Source organism: Lissotriton helveticus, chromosome 11, assembly GCF_964261635.1.
Source record: "Lissotriton helveticus chromosome 11, aLisHel1.1, whole genome shotgun sequence".
NCBI lineage: Eukaryota > Metazoa > Chordata > Amphibia > Caudata > Salamandridae > Lissotriton > Lissotriton helveticus.
Window position 1 is genome coordinate 884,200,868 of NC_136072.1, and position 22,404 is coordinate 884,223,271.

Sequence of the window (22,404 nt, forward strand, 5' to 3'; positions counted from 1 at the left end):
CCTCAAACACCCCCACTTCATGGTTCTGGGAGACTTCAACCACCATGTGGATGTAAGTAGCTGTAACCGCGCCTCCCAACTCCTTGAATCTATGCAAAACATCAATCTTATGCAAAAAGTAAAAGGCCCTACTCATAAAGCAGGTCATACTCTCGACCTTGTTTTTTCGAATAGCGAGAAACTCAACATCCTCCCTTCCCTACCCCTACCATGGTCCGACCACTTTCTTATACCCTTCGAGTTACCCCTGACTCTAGTCACAAAACAAGAGTCCTCCATCAGAGCTCAGGGCAGAAAATGGCATAAACTCACGCTTGCTGCCCTAGAACCAAACTACCACAACAGTCTGGTCCCTCTCCCGGACGACCTCGACAAAGCAGTGAGTACACTGAACAGCGACCTCACGTCCGCCATCGAGAAAGCCGCACCTCTTCAAAACCTTTCCTCCCGTAGAAAACAACCATCAGCCCCATGGTTCACGGAAGCACTACGGGCTCCTAGAAGTATGTGCAAAAAACTAGAACGACAATGGAGACAGAACTACGATGCAGGAGCTAAAGCCCTCTATCGACAAAGCCTTAAAAGGTTACACAAACTCAAACGCCAATCCATGAGCACATACTTTTCCGAAACAATTGCCAAAGCAAAAAACTCGACCAAGGCCATATTCAATATAGTGAAAGAATTCACTCACCCCAGCGCACTCTGCACTCCTGTACCCTGGTCACAGTCACTATGCGAAAACCTTTCTAACTTCTTCGAGGAAAAAATTGCCAACATAGCGGCAGCAATCCTTCAGAAAGATCCCGCTACCACCAAAGAGCCTATCCCCTACAGCACTCATACATTTACCTCATTCCAGCCTCTTAGCAAAGAACTTGCTCTAAAGCTACTTCTGGAATGCAAATCTGGCTCACCTCTGGACCCAGCTCCAGCTCGTATCATGAACGAAATTGCCCCCATCATCATTAACCCCCTTTTAGACATCTGGAACGCCTCATTACTCACTGGGGTTGTTCCCACGGCCTGGAAACACGCCATGCTAATCCCTCTGCAAAAAAAACCCGGCATCGACCCTTCCTGTCTAAATAACTACAGACCAATTTCACTTCTACCCAAGCCCGCAAAAGTTCTGGAAAAAGCCGTCCAAAAACAACTGTCCCACTACCTGGAATCCAAATCATTATTCCACAACACCCAGTCAGGCTTTAGACCAGACTACAGTACTGAGTCGGCGCTACTCGAGGTATCCGAATCGATCCGCGAATGCACGGACAAGGGAGAGGAGGCCATGTTGGTCCTCCTCGACCTATCCGCTGCATTCGATACCATCTCACACGACAAACTTCTGACTCGCCTACAAGAAGTTGGTATTGGCGGACCCCCCTTGTATGGATAAAATCTTTTCTCACAGACAGAATACAGCAGTGATGCTGGGACCTTTTCTCTCCTCTAAAAAACAGCTGATCTGGGGTGTCCCACAGGGCTCTGCCCTCAGCCCGCTCCTTTTTAATGTGTACCTCAAGCCTCTGGCTAAAGTTGTTGAATCCTGGGGCGTCAAAGTAACCTTCTACGCTGACGACACCCAACTGGTGTTCGCCTTCAAAGAACACACTGAAAAATCTTTTAACAACTTTCGCCTCTGTATGCTCAACATCGCAGCCTGGATGTCCGCTAACAACCTGAAACTCAATACAGACAAAACCGAGGTCCTATTTTTCAATCGAAAAACGCCTATATCCGCCAATCTCTGGTGGCCGTCTGAACTCAACCCCCCCCCAGAACCAGTTCAAAACGCACGCAACCTTGGCTTTCAATTCAACACCTCCCTCTCCTGCAAAACTCAAATAAATAAAGTCACCTCAGCCTGCTTCGGGAAACTTCGAAGGATAAAAAAAATCATCCCATACCTCCCACTTGAGTCCCGCAAAACGGTGGTTCATGCCCTCATTACTGCTCATCTGGACTATGCCAACAGCCTATACATAGGCGCCCCCACCTACCTCATCCACCAACTTCAAAAAGTCCAGAATGCTGCAGCCAGGCTAGTCTGCAATATCCCCTACCGCCATTCCATCACACCCCACCTAATCAAACTTCACTGGCTCCCAATAAAACTCCGTATTCAATTCAAGGCCTTAACACTGGCCTTCAGAGCACTCAATGACCAAGGCCCATCCTACCTACGTCAAAGAATGAGGTTCTCACAAGCTCCAAGAAACCTGAGATCCAATCATCTTCGCCTCATGATCTGCCCCCGCTTTCGCCTCACACGTACAGGGGGAAGGGCCTTGGCAGTAGTCACCTCCAAACTGTGGAACCAGCTACCCACTGAGCTAAGATTCCTGACGTCCGAACCCCAATTCAGAAAAAAACTAAAGACCTGGCTATTCTCACAGATCTAAAGACCCCTCCCTACTCCTCTTCGACCCTCCTGAGACTATGTCTTCAGCGCCGGGACACCTCCGTCGGAGGTAGCTGTGCGCTCTACAAAATTCTAAATAAATAAATAAATAAATAAATAGGAGAAGGATGTACAGCATGAGTGCAGGGTAACATCGTGAGTTCAGTGTGATCGCTATGAGTGTAGGGTGAGCAGTGAAAGCTACGGGTGAGTGGAGTGGTATGTGCCTGCAGGGTGAGTGGCGTGCAAGTGTGAGTGCAGGTTAGGAGGAGGGTGAATAGTATGAGTGCAGGGCAACAGCATGAGTGCAGCGTGATCGCTATGAGTGTATGGTGAGCAGTGAACTGACCCCAAAGTTGTGCAACAAAATGGCACCTGCAGAAGATCGTGGCCAGGGAACAAAAACAATCACCCTAAGGGAGGCCCCTGACCGTAGAGACCTAGCTTTTTGGGCGATGCTCGGTGGAGCTACTAGATAGCTAAAGAGGAGATGGGCTGTGCAGTACCCCTTCGGCCGTCACCTACCCAGCCGGACTTTAGGCAGACCTTCCTTCGTCTCTCTGCCATATTCTCCCTCCTACCCCTTTACTCCACTCACTTTCTCCTTTATGATACATTTATCTCTCCTCTTTGCTCTTTAATTGTTTTCCGGTTGAGACCTAGCTGTTTGGCTGGTGCCCAGTGGAGCTACCTGATAGCTATAGAGGTGTTAAGCTGTTGTCTTCCCCCTCGGCCGTCACCTCACCAGCCGGATTTTGGGCAGACTCTCCTTCGTCTCTCCAGCCTACCTCCCTCCTTCCCCTTTACCCCACCCTCTTACCCTTCTAAGCTCCATTTATTATGTATTCTAAGTCCTTGAAATATTTTTCTATTAACTGATGTAACTTGTAACTGATGTAATTTTGTGGAACCTTATGTAAAGCGCTCTGATACCTCCGGGACTAGCCAGCGCTATATAAAACTCAAATAAATTAAATACAGATAAATAAGTATCAACACCACAATCACAATATAAGGCTCAGTCAAGGTCTTGATAAGTTATTCTCCTGCTCAACCCTTGGTAGCTGGCTGCCAGCAGACAAAGTTATCTTAGGAGTCAGGAGTGTAAAGCATTTAAAAACACCAATACACTAAATAAGAAAGACAAAACCGACAATAAAAATCCAACACCAATTCATTAAAATAGGTATTATTGTTATGATTAAAATGACACCAATATCACAAAAATTCAAGGTAGGGAGCCAGAGACATACATTTTCAAAGATTAAATGTAAAACTGTGCTTTTTAGCACCAGAAAGTTAAAAGTGCCAACTGCAGCTATCTGGATGCACCAGACCAGGACCAAGTCAAAATTCAGGCCCACCGTAATGGAGAGCGGATCAGATGCACTTGGGGTTTGGACCGGTCAAAATTTTACCTTTGGACATAGTCACTTTTTTGGTTATTTTTCCCTCAACGTCATGCTGGTTTCGTCAGCAGTCCATGTTTGGTGTCGACGATGGTAGCTTGGTCCAGCGGGCACCTCAATAAACTCCTGGAGGTCGCGTTGACGATGCATTGCTCCGGAGTATCTGCCATAATAATTTTAACATGGTCCTATCCATTTCAACATAGGTCACATTCATTTCAATAGATGCAATATTAATTTTGATGTGTATCATATCCATTTTAAAGCATACCATATTAATTTTGCCAAGTTTCATTATAAATTCGGCATGGGTCATATTCATTTTAAGGCATGTTGAATTAATTTCAAAGGGGCTCATATTCGTTTCAATGCTTGTCATATTCATCTTAGCATTTGTGATATTCTTTTCAATGGACGTTTCAATCATATTAGCGCATCCTACATTCATCTTACATTCATCTTACAATCATATTAGCGCATCTTACATCCATATCTGCCTAAACGGACTCTTAGATCATCCGACGCCCAGCTGTTGGCCTGCCCCCGTTTTAAAATGGCAACTAAGGGTGGAAGAGCCTTTTCCATACAGACTCCACTGTTGTGGAATAAGCTGCCAGACTATCTTCGGAAAGAGACTAGCCTCTTATGCTTTAGGAAACAGCTAAAAACTATTTTGTTTAGAGAAGCCTTTGGATCTATATAATCTATTGCTCTTTCCCTTCTTTCTGCGTGAGATTTCCTGGCTGCTCCTCTGGTCATAAGCGCCTTGAGACCTGTAGGTGAGATGGCACTATATAAGCTAAAGTAACAATAACAATAACAATAACAATTTTAACATGAATCATATCAATTTCAACACATATCATGATCATGTAAATGCATAACATATTACTTTCAATACAAGCTGTATTCATTTTAATAAATGTCATGTTCATTTTAACTTTACTTATATTCATTTTAAAACATGTCTAATTCATTTCAATAAAGCTTATATTCATTTCAACGTATGTTATATTAATTTTAATATATGTGATATTCATTTAAACTCATGCCATGTTCATTTCAGTGGATGTAATATTAATATTACCACTTATCATATGCATTTCAATGTTTATCATATTAATTTTAAAGTATGTCATATTTATTTTGCTGGGGGCCATTTTAATTTCAGCATTGGTCATATTCATTTTCAAGCAAGTTGCATTAATTCCAATGAGACTCATATTTATTTCAACACATGTCACTTTCATCTTAGCATGTGACATATTCCTTTCACTAGATGTCACATTCATATTAATACTTCTTATTTTAATGTTAACATAAGACATATCCAATTTACCACATATCTGTGAATCATACTTTTTTTCAGAGAAAGCCATATTCATTCTGATAAATGTCATGTTCATTGCAACATTACTCGTATTCATTTTAAATCATGCCAAATTCGTTTTAAAAAAGCTTATATTTATATTAACATATGCATATTCATTTTAATGTGTCCTATTCCTTTCAATCAATGTTATATTTATTTCAATATATGTCATATTCATATTAACATTTGTCATGTTCATTTTAAGATGCAACTTACCCTTTTTAATATATATTATATTCATTTGTATATATATCATATTAATGTCAATGCATGCCATATTAAGTTTGATGGATGTCATGAGAATTTCAGCTTTGGTCATACTCATTTTAAGACTTGCCACACTCAATTTAATAGGGCTTATATTAATAACACACAAGCCATATTTATTTTAAAACATCTCCTATTCATTTCTGTATATCTCATATTCATTGCAGTCTGGGTAACATTAATTTCACAGCAATTCATATTAATTGCAACATATGTAATGTTCATTTCAGTGTATGTTATAATATTCTCAATGTGCATCATATCATTTTGAGAATATAACATTCATTTCAGTAACGTATATTCATTTCAATCTGTAATATAAATTTCAATGTATGTCATATTCATCTTGGCATATGTACATCAATTCAAGAAATGTTTAATTCTTCTTGATGCTTATTACATTTGCTTCAGTGATTGCTATATTGTTTACAGTGAGGGCCATATTCATTCTAGTTTGACTGATATATATTTCAGTATATCTCGTATTCAATTCGGAGTGTGTATTATTCATATTAATCACTAAGTAGCACATTCATTCTGCCATGTTTCATATTTGTTTAGACACATGTTACATTCATTCTGGTGTGTGTCAAATGTATTTTGGAGCACTCTATGCATTTCAGGAGGTGTCTTATAAGGAGATCTGTAATTTTGAAATGAACGGCTTCCCATATTACAGGGCATTGCAAGTGAACATTGTTACTGTATCAGGGATATTGGCTTCGGAATGCGACTAACCCCTGCTTCTTCAGCACGTGCGCTCCACTCATTCATCGAGAAATAGAATGTAAACAGATGGCGGGCAGAACTCCCTACTCCAAGTAACACAGCAAATCAGAAACAGCGTTTGGTAAACAGAAATTAAAAATACACTGCAATGCGCACAGCTCAATGACAGATAAAAACAAGCAATGCTTAATGCAAGAAAATATGCTACAGCCAATAGAACCAGAGAAAAAGTAATTGCCTGCACAGGAACCAATGAAAAGCGAGGGTGGCATGTAAATCCTTTGCAGGATATACCTAAAAAACAAACCGAATCCTCCTTAAAAGGAAGCCCAAAAAAAGCACAGATCCTACTAGAAAAAGCCCAAGTGATGGTGGAGATCAAAAAGTGCAATAAGCCTAATGAAAAAAATATACAAGCAACAGAGCTGGAGCCACGGTGGGGAGGCAGCATTAAAAAATACAGCTGTAACACAACTGTGTCATTAAGAGGAGGTGGGAGGAAAACTTTTATATTTGAATGTAAGCAGCGTGTGTGCTGAAGCTAAACACCGACAACCAGTAACAGGGCTTGAAACCAAAAAAAAAATAGTCCCCTCCAGAGAACAGATAAAGAACCATGACAGATTGAGACTGTCCTAAGTCCCTACTCTGTGGGAGGGAAGACATGGCTTGGCAGTTCCCATGAGGCACAGGGTCAGACTGATTTGCATATAGCCATGTCTGAACTGGGGTGGGCTTTGACCGCCATAAGTATTTAGCCAGGCTTTCCCCGCCTAAATTTTCTCCCCGGTCTTCCTTCCCCTCAGCCACTGAACCTTCAGCGCCAAGAAACCGCAAGGTGTATGCTGCGCTTTACAAGCATTTTAAATTAGAAATTAGGGTATGCTCAGACGTGAGTCCCTTGCTCAGTTTGCCACTGGATTCAAGCAAGCCGGGCTGAAGAAGGCTGTAATGCCAGAAACGGGTCCTCGGAAGCTTGTTTCCGGTCCAGGGAAGACATGGCTTGGCAGTTCTGGCTGGACTGTTCCCATGAGGCACAGGGTCAGACTGATTTGCATATAGCCATGTCTGAACTGGGGTGGCAGAGTGGGCTAAAGAACGGTGATGGATTAAACCCAGATCTTTTGACTGGGTGTGAGTGTTTGATTGGTTCAGATGCTCCGTCCATCACCACCCCCTTTTGTACCGCTTTGGCCGCCATAAGTGTGGCAGGGTATGCTCAGACGTGAGTCCCTTGCTCACTTTGCCACTGGATTCAAGCAAGACGGGCTGAAGAAGGCTGTAATGCCAGAAACCGGTCCTCGGAAGCTTGTTTCCGGTCAAGGGAAGACATGGCTTGGCAGTTCGGGCTGGACTGTCCCCATGAGGCACAGGGTCAGACTGATTTGCATATAGCCATGTCTGAACTGGGGTGGCAGAGTGGGCTAAAGAACGGTGATGGATTAAACCCAGATCATTTGACTGGGTGTGAGTGTTTGATTGGTTCAGATGCTCCGTCCATCACCACCCCCTTTTGTACCGCTTTGGCCACCATAAGTGTGGAAGGATATGCTCAGACGTGAGTCCCTTGCTCACTTTGCCACTGGATTCAAGCAAGCCGGGCTGAAGAAGGCTGTAATGCCAGAAACCGGTCCTCGGAAGCTTGGTTCCGGTCCAGGGAAGACATGGCTTGGCAGTTCGGGCTTGACTGTTCCCATGAGGCACAGGGTCAGACTGATTTGCATATAGCCATGTCTTAACTGGGGTGGCGGAGTGGGCTAAAGAACGGTGATGGATTAAACCCAGATCTTTTGACTGGGTGTGAGTGTTTGATTCGTTCAGATGCTCCGTCCATCACCACCCCCTTTTGTACCGCTTTGACCGCCATAAGTGTGGCAGGGTATTCTCAGACGTCAGTCCCTTGCTCACTTTGCCACTGGATTCAAGCAAGCCGGGCTGAAGAAGGCTCTAATGCCAGAAACCAGTCCTCGGAAGCTTGTTTCCGGTCCAGGGAAGACATGGCTTGGCAGTTCGGGCTGGACTGTTCCCATGAGGCACAGGGTCAGACTGATTTGCATATAGCCATGTCTGAACTGGGGTGGCAGAGTGGGCTAAAGAACAGTGATGGATTAAACCCAGAATTTTTTGACTGGGTGTGAGTGTTTGATTGGTTCAGATGCTCCGTCCATCACCACCCCCTTTTGTACCGCTTTGGCCGCCGTAATTGTGGCAGGGTATGCTCAGACGTGAGTCCCTTGCTCACTTTACCACTGGATTCATGCAAGCCGGGCTGAAGAAGGCTGTAATGCCAGAAGCCGGTCCTCGGAAGCTTGTTTCCAGTCCAGGGAAGACATGGCTTGGCAGTTCAGGCTGGACTGTTCCCATGAGGCACAGGGTCAGACTGATTTGCATATAGCCATGTCTTAACTGGGGTGGCAGAGTGGGCTAAAGAACGGTGATGGATTAAACCCAGATCTTTTGACTGGGTGTGAGTGTTTGATTGGTTCAGATGCTCCGTCCATCACCACCCCCTTTTGTACCGCTTTGACCGCCATAAGTGTGGCAGGGTATGCTCAGACGTGAGTCCCTTGCTCACTTTGCCACTGGATTCAAGCAAGCCGGGCTGAAGAAGGCTGTAATGCCAGAAACCAGTCCTCGGAAGCTTGTTTCCGGTCAAGGGAAGACATGGTTTGGCAGTTCGGGCTGGACTGTTCCCATGAGGCACAGGGTACGACTGATTTGCATATAGCCATGTCTGAACTGGGGTGGCAGAGTGGGCTAAAGAACAGTGATGGATTAAACCCAGATCTTTTGACTGGGTGTGAGTGTTTGATTGGTTCAGATGCTCCGTCCATCACCACCCCCTTTTGTACCGCTTTGGCCGCCAGAATTGTGGCAGGGTATGCTCAGACGTGAGTCCCTTGCTCACTTTGCCACTGGATTCATGCAAGCCGGGCTGAAGAAGGCTGTAATGCCAGAAGCCGGTCCTCGGAAGCTTGTTTCCAGTCCAGGGAAGACATGGCTTGGCAGTTCGGGCTGGACTGTTCCCATGAGGCACAGGGTCAGACTGATTTGCATATAGCCATGTCTGAACTGGGGTGGCAGAGTGGGCTAAAGAACGGTGATGGATTAAACCCAGATCTTTTGACGGGGTGTGAGTGTTTGATTGGTTCAGATGCTCTGTCCATCACCACCCCCTTTTGTACCACTGTGGGAGGAATGGCAGAGAGGAAGGAGGGACAAAGAGGCAGGACTGACCATTAGCAAGCAGGGCTTTTTAAAGGACAGTGACACAAACAAATGGAAGCAATGTCTAGATAGGGAATGGACTTGATGCCCACAGATCAATTACAGCAGGTCTCTAGGAGACAGCTGTGCTGTCTAGCCCGACCTAAAAATGAGAGGATGTTATTCCCATATAAATTATGGCCAGTGCTCTAAAAAACTAAAATGAGGACATATTTTCTGAGTTCTCAAATAGTAACAAAGCACTTTTAAATTATTTGCTATCTTGATGTTTTTTTTCCAGTTGCCAATTGCTTTTATTTTGCACTTAGGGGAGAGGAAGTGGTGCTACAGGCCAGCCAAAGAATAAGACTTTGCAAATATGGAACCCGGTTCTAGTTTGGGCATCAGCTCGACATCCTGGAATTGTGGGCTAATTACTTAATCTTGCCATGCCTAAAACCTGAAAGGAATGTGTCCCTGTGTAATGTAACTGATACTCATGTATAGTACTCCAATACCTGTGGGTCAAGTCTGTGCTATATAAAGCTGTTTAAAAAAACCAATAAAGGGTTCAGATTTACAAGCCCCTTGCAACACTTTTACGCCACTGTTACGTCACTTTTGTGTCGCAGCGGCGGCGTAAATAATGCACCACCTTGCAACACATTTACAATGTTACGCATCTGTGGCAATGCATCACGTTGTAATGCCCTGCGCTATATAATACCTGCGCCAGGTATAATGTAGGCAGGGTGGGCATTCCGATGCAAGAAAGCCTCGTAAAAGTGACGCAGTGAAATCTACAAGATTTCATGGAGTCACTGTTACGACGCCACTGTGTCAAAACCTTGCGCCTGCTTGAAGCAGGCTTAAGGAGTGATACTGCATAATGGAAATAGGCAGTCCGAAGCATTGCTGGAGTTGCGTTATGCTTGCGGCACGACTCCAGTAATGCGTTGCCTTTACGCCAATAGGTGCGTCATGATTTTTTCCATCCTTGTGCCATGGTGCGCCGCATTGTAAATGTGACACATCCATGGTGGTGCAAGGGTTTATTTACGTGAAGTAAAGTAACTGATGCATCTCTGCTAATATGCAGAGATGCATCATTTCTTGTAAATCTGCCCCTAAGTGTTTTGCACACTGCTGTCCTTGGGCTGCATTTGGGTGACATTTGTGCGGCATTTGGGCTATTTTCTCTCTGGTGGCCATCTTGGGAGACATATTTCTTATGAAGCTCCCTAATCTCCTCATTTATTGCATTGCCCTCAGTAGAAAATGCTTTCAATTTTCAACTTTGGTTACATCACAATGGCAGTCAGATGTTCCACACTTTTAGCATACATTCAGAATATTAGCACTCTATTTGCTCATTAGAGCACTGTAGTAACCTGCTGGTCACCAGGGAGTTAACTGCCAGTGGAAGTGCATGTTTCAGTCTACATGTCATAATGTTTTAATGAAATAGAAGAGGAAGATATTTGACAACTGACTTAAAACATGCCCCACTTTGCCTTTCTACAGCACTAACCATACTTTCTATGGCAAAATGTACCCCCTCATTTTGCTCCTTTCTAAAATAAGTGTTTAAAGTTTTACCAGTTTGATTCAATCAAGATAGCTTCAGGTGTGCCTTACTTTTGTCATAAGTAAGACTCTTAGTGCTCTAGTTGGTCTTTAAATCAGTCTGTGAGGCTGCAATAGAACACAAGGTAATCAACTGACAGGCTGCTCTTGTTGGAAGTACATGTTTTAATGAGAATATCAGACTTTATTCTCATATGGCTAAGAAGGATAGTGTGAATTTAGAGAAAATATGCTCTCATTTTAACTTCTGGAGCACTTTCCATAACCTCTACGGAAAAATCATGAGAAAACTCTTTCTTTCAGACATGATTCATGAAATCCCAGCAAAAGGCTTTTTCACAGGGTAGAATTACCTTAGCAACAAATGCCATAACCCTTTACAAGTGTATTATTATTTTTTATGACACTCAAAACCTGCCATTCACTACAATCCATTTCAATGGGGTGCTATCATGTATATTAGTCTAAGGATGGCTACCATCACTTTCTGGTTGAAGTGCTGACTGTCAATCAGATCTCACCATTAGATATATGCTAATGCTCCGCCCAGATATACAAATGTGGATTTCAATTAATACCTTGTAAACTACTAAACAGATTTACATCAAATACTTAAAAGTACAATGTGCGGACTAAAGGTTACATTTCTGCCGAATTCGGTGTAATTCCTTCCAGCCATTCAGGCGTTTCTAAAGACTCTAGGGAAAATACATGGGAAACACACTTTTTTGACCTCCCATTTATGTTGTCAGAAAACAGCCATTACATCGCAGAACATTACAATGCAAGTTGTTACATCTACTTGCTATAGGGGCGCGCTAACCCAAGGAATAGTATAATTTACTATTGCTACAGTTCCGCACACTGGAGTTGAAATAGTAAATTATACTAATCCTAAGTCCAGCGCTCCCCTAGAGCAAGTCGATGTAACGACTTGCGTTGTAATGTACTTTGATGTAACAACACAGTTGTTGTAATAACTGCATTGTAATCGCATGCATTTGCAATGCATGCGATTAAAACACGGTGCTATAAGGTAATATAGGTGCTATATTAATCTTGTCCCCCGGTTGACATATCACCCCAAAACTTTCTGTGCACATCTAGAATCACAAGGGTACTGTTCGGTGAAAATTTCGTGAAAAGTTGTCAAACGTTGCCAAAAATATTGGCATGTCAAAAAACACTTTTTCTATAGAAACATGGTCCCAACTATAACTCAGTAATGTAATTTGAGATGTCAGCAGTGATGTCACTGACCATGTCATGAATGATGTAATAGGTGATGTCATCAGCAGTGTATTGCGGAGTCGCAAGTTATAGTTAGCTCAACTAACTATTACAGCCGAATTTCTCTGGTTTTTGTACGAATGAAAAGTCCAACTAACTATAACGTCCATGAAACCTATGGTTTTTTCAGTGAATTTCTATGTTTTTTAAATGCTAATTTCTAACTACAACATCCCTGAAACCTATGTTTTTTTCAATTAATTTATGTTTTTTAAATGCTCATTTCTAACTATAACGTCCCTGAAACCTGTTTTTTTCTGTGAATTTCTATGGTTTTTTTAAATGCTATTTTCTAACTATACCGTCCCTGAAACCGATGTTTTTTTCAGTGAATTTTAAAGTTTAAAAAAAAAAAATAATTTCTGACTTTAACTTCACTGAAACCTATGTATTTTCAGTGAATTTCTAAGGTTTTTTTAAATGTTAATTTCTAACTAGGCCGACAGAGGTAGGATATGTGCAGAAAGAGGAAGAAAGGTGCAGAAAGAAGCAAGAGAAATGCAGAAAGAGGCAACAGAAGTCCAGAAAGACAAAGAAAGGTGCAACAAGAAGCAAAAGATATGCGGAAAGAACCAACAGAGGTGCAGAAAGAGGCCTTGTTGAAAAGTTATCCTGTGCCCCCAACTTTTTGCTGATGGGTACTGGTGGTAACATAGCCAGTGATATGCTAAAAGATACTTAGAATACAGTGAAAACACCTACATACACCCGGGTATACTATTAGTTGAGGTACCCCTGTGATTGGCATGACCTCCTCTGTAAGGCCCTAGTGTATAATAGGGAAGGAGGATTAAAACTACCTCTAAGTCACGGGTGCAGAAACATGCTACTTTAACTAGTAGTTGCGTTTGCAGAGTGGTGGAAAAAGAGTGCTGGGCCTCCTACCAGTGCTCAAGAATTCCGCTGCGTAGGACTTACAGAAGGAACCAGGAGGGCTTCTTGGCCCCCAAAGTTTCTCAGGAGTAAAGTGGACTTCACCCCTATCCTGTAGTCTGCCAGGAGGCGCGTTTGCAGAGTGAAGTAGAAAGGGGGCACGGCCTCTGAAGATGTCTTAGCAATCCTTCTGTGTGTGAATTACTGGAGGTGACAAGAGGGGTACTTGGCCCCCAAGGACATCCTTGGGGGCCAACAACCCCTCCTAATACCTCCACTAAGTACCTCACAGCAGGATTGCTAAGTTTTCATAACAGGCCACACCCCCTTTGCCCACTACACTGCAAACACGCTCCCTGGAGCACTCTTCGATGGGAATTGAAGTCTCCTACTCACTACTGGGGGTCCTCAGAGGCCAACTAGCCTACCTCTTTCCTCCGGTAAACCCCACACAGTGGGATTGCTGAGAGATGGACATAGGCCATGCCCCCTTTTTCCACCACTCTGCAAACGCACCTCCTGGCATGCTCATAGTTGGGGATGAAGTCCCCTTTCCTCATGAGGGCCTCTGGGGCCAACTAGCTCACCAGAAGAGTGGTCCATTGAGGTCCTCTTGTATCCTGAGGTGCTCAGGACACAAGAGGACCTCATCCCCCCTCCAGCAGTGCGCCAAGAGGCACGTTTGCAGAGTGGTGTAAAAAGGGGTGTGTCCTCCGACCACCTCTATGCAATCCATATGTTGGGCGCTTACTGGAGGTACCTGGTTGGGTACTTGGCCCCAGGGACCCCCATTATTCAAGGGGACTTAATTCCCCTACTTAGAACGCGCTAGAGGGCCCATTTGCAGAGTTGTGCAGGGAGGGGGCATGGCCATACTTATTTTTTTACTTAATACAGTTGGAGGGGGGCCGTGTGGGCCCCTTCCTCAGGCCAATTATGGCCCCAGGTACCCATCCCCTGGGCCGGCATTCTGCTTTTTGAAAAAAAAAATATTTAAAGGGTGGGAGCTGTGCTCCCTCCCTGTCATAGCAAATGGCAATGTCCCAGGGTGGGCACCCTGGGACATTGCATGAGCCGGCCCTGGGGGTGGCAGTCCCCAGGGCCATCAAGGGCTCCAGTAGGGGGGCCATGTGGCCCCCACCCAAGGTGAAGCTTGCCCCTGGTAGGTGGTGGTCCCCTGGGAGGTGATGACCCCCGTATTTAAATAAACATTGCCCCGGGGGGTGGTGGTCACCAGGGCAGTGTGGGTGGCTCAAGCCCCCCCACTAATTATTTTCAAAGCCCCTGTGAGGTGGCAGCCACTGGGGCTAGCGGGGCCCCGAGGCCCCCACCCTAATTTAAACAAAGCACCAGGGAGGTGGCGGTCCCCAGGGATTAGGGGGCCCACAAATCCCCCACCCTTGTTTTCATTATGCCCCGGATAGGTGACGGTCCCCAGGGCTGCTGGGAGGGCCCCGTGCCCCCCTGCACATTATGTATAAAGCCCAGGAAGGTGGTGGTCCCAGGGGCTGCGGGGGCCCCCGCGGGCCCCTGCTATATCATTCTGCATTGCCCCTGGGACCTGGCCCATCCAGGGGCTTAAAAGTAACAAAGAGCAGGAACTCGCGCTTCATTTTTTTTTGTTTTCTCAGCCGGATTCGCACACCCAGCGTGAATGCGGCTGATTTTTTTTTTTAAAAATGCTTTGTTTGGGCCTGGGGCCCTTGTGGGACCTCCTGAACAGGCCTAGGGAGTCAGGGTGTTTCTACCCTGCCCCCTTTTCGTGTTTTCCCTGTTTTTTTTTCTGTTTACTTGTGACTCGGTTCCCGAATCACAAGATGGCTGCCAACACTGCCTGGTTTGGAGTGTTGGCAGCCAATCAGAAGTCAGCTCGTGCTCAGGAGGGTTCGCAAATCGTCCTCGGTGCTCAGATATCGAAATTATTATTCTTTAAATTTCTTAGCAACTACTGAATGGATTTACACCATTTAAAAAAAGGTCGCTTTCTGAACCAAGAGCTACCTTTTTGCCAAAGTTGGTATCATTCTGTTAAGCAGTTCGGGCTGCAGCCTGTTCCAAAATTTCCTATGGACATTAACGGGGAAAACGCTTTTTGGGTACCCCTCTTTTCTCGCCCCCCTCTTGACAAATCAACCCCAAACTTTCAAGTTTTGAATATTTCGTGAAGATTCGTCAACCGGCACCAAAGATATTGACAAATCAAAAAACACTTTTCCTATGGTTAACAGGTCCTAACTATGACTACCTACTGGTGACCGCCAGTAGGTTATATATATATATATATATATATATATATATATATATATATATATATATATATATATATATATATATATATATATATATATATATATATATATATATATATATATATATATATATATTTTCTCACAAATGCCCCAGCTTTGAGAGGTCACACGCACTGCTCTACCATCCGGCTATTCAAAGCAGCCTGCCTTCCAGCTTTTGTTTTATTGTATGTGCCAACGCGTTTCGCGGCTACACGCCGCTTCTTCCTGGGCTTGCAACATCAAAACGCTGAACGCACACCTGTAGAATTTTCCTTTTTATTGACATGCTCGCATAGGTGGGCGTTTGCTTACAAGTTCCGTTTCAGGTGCATGATGGACTTTATAGTCCTGTAGTTGTGAGTTCAGCGTCTAGAAGAAAGTTTTTAGCAAAATGTTAATTCCTTGTAGTAAGGTTCAAAGCTGTTCAGCATGCCAATTATCGCTCCTTGAGCAGTGCACTTGAGTATTCACGAACAGTTCGCAAAACAACGCGTTGGCACATACAATAAAACAAAAGCTGGAAGGCAGGCTGCTTTGAATAGCCGGATGGTAGAGCAGTGCGTGTGACCTCTCAAAGCTGGGGCATTTGTGAGAAAATATATATATATATATATATATATATATATATATATATATATATATAAAGACCGTTTTTCCCAAAGGGAAGTTTGTTTCTTAGAGCACTCTCGGGTATTAAAATTACGATCCGACAGTCAATTTTGCAAAGTTACTCGGTTTATTCAATTTCTTAACAGCCAGCCAGCAAACACCTTACGGGAAACCTGTGAGCAAGGTCTCCGTAGAGACCGAAACGCGTAAGGTGTTTGCTGGCTGGCTGTTAAGAAATTGAATAAACCGAGTAACTTTGCAAAATTGACTGTTGGATCGTAATTTTAATACCCGGGAGTGCTGTAAGAAACAAACTTCCCTTTGATAAAAACGGACTTTATGTAGCACGCGGCTGGGTCCTGCCGCGCTTGGTGTGCACCGCCTAAGAGAACCTGGAAACCCTGACCTTTGGACCAAAACGTGGAACGGATATATATATATATATATATATATATATATATATATATATATATATATATATATATATATATATACATATATATATATATATATATATATATATATATATATATATATATATTCACAGAAAAAACCATAGGTTTCAGAGACATTATTGATAGAAATTAGCATTTAAAAAAGCTTTAAAATTCACTGAAAAAACCATAGGTTTCAGGGGTCTTATAGTTAGCTGGACATTTCACTCATACAAAACCATTGAAATGCACTGCTGATGATGTCACATATTACATCATTCATGACATGGTCAGTGACATCACTGATGACATCTCAAATTACATCACTGACGACATCACTGATGCTAATTTCTAACTAGAACGTCCTGAAACCTATGGTTTTTTCAGTGAATTTCAAAGGTTTTTTAAATGCAAATTTTTAAGTGTTATAGTGGTTATACCTATTTTTTGTACTGATTTTCTCCAGTGTTTTAACTGTTTATTTATGAACATTTTATTCATTAAATAACATTATATATTTTCCTGAAAATTGCACAAAAAAAAATTTCATTCAAACTGAAATATTGTTAACTTTTTTGTTTTATTTTTTTATTTTAATATATTTATATTATTTTCTTATTTTTTCCAAATTTGTTTCAGAGTCGCGCACCTAATGCGTACACATCACGGTGGGTGCACAGATTCTAGCCGCCATTTTGGAAAAGTCGTGAAGGATCTGCGTTCGGTGTGCAATGGCTGCGTGTTTTTCAGTTACATTATATACATATAATATTACGTGATGTGCGCAATTGGTATGCGACCAGTCCGCGACTCCTGCTCCCACGCATTTGCAACACATGCGCATTACGGTACGCGACGATTGCGCAGTGGTGGGTCCCGCGTGATGTCATATACGCACTGGGGCGCTCTGGGTGCACGACCCACGCAAAAAGATTTTATGTTCTAAAATGATATGTATGTGTCTTTAATATACGTATTAGGCAAGAGATTATCTAAGATATTCATACAAATAATATATTTGTACTTATAATAAAACTTATAATTTTTTAAAATATATTTTTGAGGAAGGCGCTTCTGGTGCGTGCTTCGTGAGCACATTGTGCGTGGATCCCACGTGACCTAAAAAAAAAATGTCATTGGGTTATAACATTTCCCACTGTAACTATTGAAGGACCCCACCCATTTTGATCATTCTTGTTGGAGCATCTTTAGAGAGACATCTCTTTTCCAACAATAACCCTTTTTGCAGGTTTTTTTGGTGTTTTCAAAAAATATCAAACAAAATGGCATCTGGACAGCAGCAGCAGGAGGAAGTATCTTCTGAAGAAGAAATCTTGCAGGAGGCACCCCGTCCACAGAGACTGGATTCTGTCGTATGGAAATTCTTCACTTTTCCACCTGGAGAGAAGAAAGTAAATGCAAGAAAGGTGACATGCAAAATTTGTGACCGAGTCCTGTCAATAGGCAGTGAACAAAAATACTCTTGTGGCTCCTCTTCTATGTACAAGCACATCCGGACCACACATCCTCTCAATCTTGCTCAGGAGGAAATGAGGTGAGCTGCTTTAAACCCCTCACCTGCTGTGGCAAGTACGTCCGGAGCATCCTCAGGAACACCTGCAATGAACATTAGGCCAACATTCGCCTTTCTCGAGTAACACTGCGTGAATCGTAAGAACCTTATATGCTTCAGTGAGCAGTCGGTGGATGCAGTTTGTGCTGCGCAACACAACCATAGTTGTTAATTTTTTGTTGTTGTTGTTTTTAGAATGATAAGTAATTCCAAAAGTTTCCTGTTTTAAACATTCTTTTATTTGTTAAATTTTTGAAAAAAACACCAAAAAAATACAAAATTGTTAAAAACAATAAAAAAAAATACAAAAGAAAAACAAGAAAAACAAGTTCTTATAGGAACTACCTTATCTGGTTAAAGAAAGAACTATAATTGCAAGGTAATGTGTGAAAGTTTGGTTGAATATATGTATACAGCATGATTGACTGAAAGAATGTATTAGTATTGTATGGTGAATTTATAGGTGAAGATTTATGAGGAAGTACTGCAGCGTGACATTGCAAGCTCTTTAGATGCACTGCACTGTGGCACTTCCGAAGCACAGGGATGTGACATATGTACATGAATATGTTGCAACTCTGTGCTTCCCTCTGCACTGCTGCATAAACTGCAGCCATGAGGTGACACAGGCACCCTTGCACCACGGTGCAAGGATGTCTGTGTCGTGAGGAGATAGTTTTTGTGCAGAAAGGGACACCGTCCTGCACAAAAACAATCAGTAAAGGCATTTTCCTCTTTTAATGTATGCTGTGGAATGCAGCATGCGTTGAAAGAGAAAGAAATGAGGAGAAATGAAAACAATTCTCCTCGTTGTGCCTTGCTACAACAAATCTAGGATGGCACAGCATTCACACACATCTCCAGATTTACGATTTCTCATAAATCTGGAGATGTGTTTTGTTCTGTGGGTGTTGCGTGGGAACACACAGAGCAAAACCGATGGAACGTCCCTTCAACACAAAGTTCTGTGTATGACGGGTCATATTTACAAGGAGAGGAAAACCATGCACGGTGGCTTTTCCTCTGCTTGTAAATATGAAGGAGTGCCTGGTGCCATCAATACATTACAAAAAGTGACGTACTGGTGGCGCAGGGTGTTTGTAAATCTGCCCCATAAGTGCTTATGTATTGGAAGACTGATACAATAAGAACATAGTGCAGGATGACTGATTGAAGAACTGCTTGAGACTGACAGGAGGTATCCTACGCTGCATGAGTACTACTTCAGTATATAATGGAGTGGACCAATAGTATGTATCTGCTTAGGGAGTTGTAGGGATTATAACAGAATATTTTATGTGTACTTGTGTTGGTTCCTAGGTCATTTTATAAGAATATCATTAGTAACTGGAATGATGACAGTGCTGAAAACAGAGTGAACACTTAATTTATACGTGCTTACGTATTGGTGTAGTGATAGGATAAGTAGATAGTGGTAGATACGTGATTAAAGAAGTGCATGGGAAAGACTGGATGATTTCTACACTGCATGAGTACTAACTGGGTATTTAGAAGAGTGTCTCAATAGCATGTAGCTAGTTAGAGGTCTGCTTGGATAGTGCACAAAATATTATAGCTGTACTTGTGTTAGTAGCTAAGCCATTCCATAAGTTCATGACTAGTAACTCGAATAATTACAGTATTACAAACAGAGTGTATAGTGAATTTATAAGTGCTCAGTTATTGGTGGAGTAATAGGATAAGTAGATAGTGCTGGATGGGTGATTGGAGAAATGCATGGGACAGACAGGAGGATTCCTACACTGCATTGGTACTAACTGGGTATTTAGAAGAGTGTATCAATAGTTTGTAGTTGGTTAGAGGTGTGCATGCATAGTGTAGAAAATATTGTACCTGCACTTGTGTTAGTGACTACGCCATTCCTTAAGTATACGACTAATAACTGGAGTAATTTCAGTGTTGCAAAGAAAGTGCATGCTGAATTTATAAGTGCTTAGGTATTGGTGGAGTGATAGGATACGTAGATAGTGCTGGATGGGTGAATGGAGAAGTGCATGGGACAGACAGAAGGATTGCTAGACTGCATGGGTACTAACTGGGTATTTAGAAGAGCATATCAATAGTATGTAGCTGGTTAGAGGTCTGCATGCATAGTGCACAGAATATTGTAGCTGTACTGGTTGGTGTGTCTATGATTTCGAGAATGGTAGTCTGTATTTTAGGGTGTGAGAAGGTGCATCAGATGATCATGTGGATGATGACATCCGTGATGTCATTTGTGATGACATCAGTGATGTCATCAGTGATGTCACTACCATGTCATGAGTGATGTAATATGTGACGTCATCAGCAGTGCATTGCGGGAGCGGGAGTTATAGTTAGCACAACTAACTATAATGGCTGAATTTCTCTTGTTTTGTACGAGTGAAATGTCCAACTAACTAAGATGACCATGAAACCTGTGTTTTTTTCAGTGAATTTCTGAGGTATTTTGTAAATGCTAATTTCCATATGTATTTAATCTCCTCTCACTCTTACAAGGGAGGAATCAGCACTCAGGTTGTAGTTTGGAAGTATTTAATCTTGATAATGATACAAGATGTCATTGTAGCATCCTTATTTAAATGTAAAAAAATGCCTGAAGTTGCCAACATTAACAAGGGACTACATATTATTTTAATCCAAAAAGCTGGCGGCCATATTGGACTGGTCACAATGTGAAAATTCAGGAACTGATACAATAAAGAAAAGACAAAAAGTGTTAATATGCACACAATGTCATTTCAGCATATCTTGACCCTTGACCACCATACCTGTATGTTCGTCAATGTGACTTATTCAGTTCAGTTCAGTTCAAAAGTCTTTATTTCGAATGTCAATTCATAAAAGACAGTACATAAAAACACAAACATTTTATAAAACCATGATAACAATCATCATCTAAAAGTTTTCTTCGCTAAAAGAATATTAAACAATTTAATAAACAATTCAATAAAGACTTCCAGTTATAATAACAACCACGTTATCAATATATAAAATATATAAAAGCAGGCATTAAAAGACATTGGGGTTCCTAGTTCGAATGATCCATGCCCAGCCTAGGTACTTAGCCACACCGACCACTACCAGCTCGGATGTGTTAGTACGAAATATCCTCATGGCTTCTAAAAACCCTTTAATTTCAAGATTACTACATAGGGGTTTAAGCCATTTTAACCGTGGAACACGGTAGGCTGGGCATGCAAAGAAAAAATGGCCCATTCTTTCCGGATGGTTGGGGCACCAAGGACAGGTATAGTTTGAGTTCGCAGACCATTTCCCGGCAAAAGAATTAACTGGGAGTGACCCGACACGGAACTGATGGTATAATTTCCGGTCGAGAGTTTTAGTGATCACATCCCAGTAAGGTTCTAAGGAAGGGGTCAGTTTATGTACCAAAAAAAGTCCAGTTAAGTTAGTGGCGTCTGACTGGACCACTGCTAAGTGCTTTACTGTGGCCCAGTATAGGTCCTTGAAATCCTGTTTAGAGGGAAAGGGGGAACCCCCCGGATTAGACCAAAGGTGGTTGAGTCCCATCTCTTCCAGCACAAATTTTACTTCCCTTAGCCAGGGGATTCGAGATGTGCCCCACAATGACTTAACTTCGTCCAGTTCCTTGGCAAATAGGCTAAGCTCTGGTGTAGTCCAGAGCCGTCGCCACAGGGCCACCAGACGGAAGCGGGCCAAATCATTGAAGGGTTTGCAACCCAAATCTAGCAACAATGGTTTGGTGGGTGTGGATTGAGGGAGACCCACCAAGTTTCGCAGGAATTTGTTTTGTGCCTTAACAAGGAGAGACAAATCTTTATACCCCCACACATCAGCGCCATATAATATAGCTGTATTAATTTTTGCTTCATAGATTTTTATCACCGGGGCAATACGTTTGGTCAGGGACTTCCTTTGCTCCTGTAATAAGCAGCCCGAGAGGCGAACAAACTTAAGATATAAAGCCTCAATCTGGGGTTTCCAGCTAAAGCGGTAGTCCAGGGTCACACCCAAGTATATCATTGTGTCCACTTGTTCAATCAGGGCACCATTCAAGGTAATAGAGCTTTTGATTGGGCTTTTATTGCTAAAAACCATACATTTGGTTTTATCTGTGTTGATCTGCAGATCATTAACCCTGCAAAACTCAGCGAACCTGTTGAGGGCTATTTGCAACCCCCCTCGTGTTTTAGAGAGAAGCAGGGTATCATCTGCAAAGATCAACATCGGGTATTTAGACCCGCCCAAAGATGATGCATCAGTCGGTGTATCAGCAAATAATTTTACAACCTGATTGATAAACAAAAGAAATAAGGTGGGAGCCAACACACATCCCTGTCGCACACCGCGTGTAACTGGAAAACTGTCAGT